The sequence below is a fragment of the Paralichthys olivaceus genome, chromosome 14, assembly GCF_024713975.1.
Source record: "Paralichthys olivaceus isolate ysfri-2021 chromosome 14, ASM2471397v2, whole genome shotgun sequence".
Taxonomy (NCBI): domain Eukaryota; kingdom Metazoa; phylum Chordata; class Actinopteri; order Pleuronectiformes; family Paralichthyidae; genus Paralichthys; species Paralichthys olivaceus.
In genome coordinates, this window is record NC_091106.1 from 23845001 (window position 1) to 23847500 (window position 2500).

Here is a 2500-nt window from a genome sequence, read left to right on the forward strand (position 1 = left end):
AATGTGAACCTGTTTAAAGAGGCAGGGTGTGTTGGGGTCAGGTTTATGTGCTGGTGGATCTTCTGTGTATAAACCAACATGGAGAATAAACAGTTCAGCCTCACGTTGTTCTAACGACTTGTTGAGCTCAGGCACCAACCAGGTCTCCTGTGGTCCAGACTAATCTCTGGTGCTGCTGGAGTCTGAGGAGGAATCTGTGTTTCAGAGACTCAGCTTCAAACTGAACCTGAGTCTGTTTCAGAGTCTGCTCCATCCTCACAAGTTCTGCTGGAGTGAGGCTGTGCACAGGAATCCGTTCTGCAGACGTGAGAGCTGCATGTGTTGGGTCAGAGGGAGAATAATGAAAGAACAGGAGGAGGAGGTGGAGGAGGAGGAGGAGCAGCAGCTCCTGGTCTGGATGATTTACTGTTTGTTCCCTGAGCTGATGGAAGCTGCTGCTTGTGTGGGAGAGTGGAAATCAGAACAATGCATTTACATCAGGGGACGGCAGTAAAAATAATTTACGGCTGTGAAATTACTATTTTGAGATTCTCACTATCGATAAATCTGTCAAAGCTTTTCTCCATTAGTGTTTTCAGTCGTATTAAGTGTTTGATTAAATGCACTTCACGACTTCCTGCAGCATGTGACACATTCAAATGACACAATGATTTTTAAATATCTCGTTAAATAGGAAAGAAATCTTCAGTCGTTTCATTTCTGTTATAATTAATTTGGTCCGTTCACAAATGTCTTAATTTATTTTTGTGCGATGAATGGTCCAAATGCTCGAGTAAAGAAATGACTTGATCTCTTTTCTGGACAAAAATGCTTTTGGATTAAATAATGGAGCTGCAGTGGGATGTTTAATGAACTGACCAACAATCGACTGACTGGAATTCAATCTGCAGCTGTTTGGTTTTCAAATAAAAACAGTTTAATTCTGTTTTCTGACGGAAACTTCAGTTGAAGGACAAAACAGGAAGTTATTCAGGAATCAGTCGATTGAGAAACTTAGTTAGAAACTATTAAAAGTTTCTGCTTTGATTTGCAACATGTCGTGTTGGAGGATATTTGAAGATGTCTCATTAAGCTGCATGAAGCTGTGAAGGGCATTTTATTGCTATTTTCTCACACTTTCCTAGAAAAGGAATTAATGGAGGAACTAATTGAAGGATTAATTGATAGCGTTGGAGATGATTCTCCAGGTCTCAACAGCTCCGAGCCCCGAGTGTCCTTGACAGAGACGGAGCAGCTCAAGCCGCCGTCGCCCGGTCGAGACGTGGACTCCTCTGGGAGTCTCAGAGCGACACAACAAGAAGCTAATTCCTTCTTTCACTGGGTGGAATTAAGTGATTGAAGTGCTCCACATTCCCAAAGTCTCCGAGTTATTTCGGCGCGGAGGCAGCGCTGAAGGACGGCTGTATATTCATGAGCTCTGCTTTTAGTCATTAGGCCCCAAATCTTCCCCCAGACCGGCTGCCGTTGAGGGCAGCAGCGTGACGAGCCTCAGTTCCTGTGCCCAGAAAGCATCTTAAGGAAATTTCTGACGTAGTCTCTCAAGAGATTCACAGAAAACAAACAGAGGCACAGATTCTTTTTAAGTCGTGTCTGCACTTGAATAAAGATGTTTTATCTTTATGAGCTTGTTCAGGCTGAAATGAATTAGAAGTGAAAATGACAACAGCTGTTTTTCCTCAGCAGTTCATCGTCTCTATCTTTCCTGGGACGGTCTGACGTCAGTTATTGAGTGTTTCCTCCGTCCGTCTCTGTATCACTGACACTTTTCATATTTAGAAATATTGACGTGGATTTGATGGAAAAACAGATGTTTGCCTCAGTGTCCTGCGGGAAAATCTCAAACCCTCAGTTTAACCTCTGCAGAGCAGCTGATTAATTGATTTGTTTCACAGAATTGGACCAAATATAAACCCGTCCCCGCTGTTTTTGAAAATCAGAGAAGCTTTCATCGTCCTGTTGACGTCTGTCTGAGGTGATTGTGGTTCTACTTCCAAACTGGAGCTGTGGATTTTAAAGACATGAAGCCGTTCATTAAAGACATTTGAGACCTCGGGTCCAGCAAATGACATTTTTACTTTAAACAAAGAATAAACTTTATATAACTGATCAGTCAAGCGGCAGATTCATTTTCTTTTGATTGCCTAATAGTGAGTGAGCTTGAGTATCCTCATTATCCTGCAGCACCGGTGGTTTCACTGGGTTTGGTAAATCTCACTGACGAGAGGAGCTTGTTGAAGAATGAGTCTGGAAACGAAGGAAGTCTGGCAGCTGTAAATTCACCTGACTGCACAGATCAATACAGTGTTTGTCTGACCGACCGACCGGTTCTTCATCTTTCAGCTTCTCCCTGTTTCTGTCACTCTCCCCAGTTTTCCCAGTATCCTCCGGTCTCCTGTCGGCCCAGCAGAGCGGCTGCATGGAGTGGGCTCTGAGCCAGGCTGGCGAATTAGAGGTCATTATAGCCTTGTTGTGTGTGTGTGTGTGTGTGCGTGTGTGCGTG

General features: G+C 43.7%; 1 protein-coding gene across 2 annotated transcripts in view; it reads left to right on the forward strand.

Annotated features, from left to right (window-relative positions):
- Positions 1-2500, forward strand: part of usp54a (ubiquitin specific peptidase 54a) — a 25053-nt gene that overhangs the window by 795 nt on the left and 21758 nt on the right. The gene's annotated exons all lie outside the window — the stretch shown is intronic.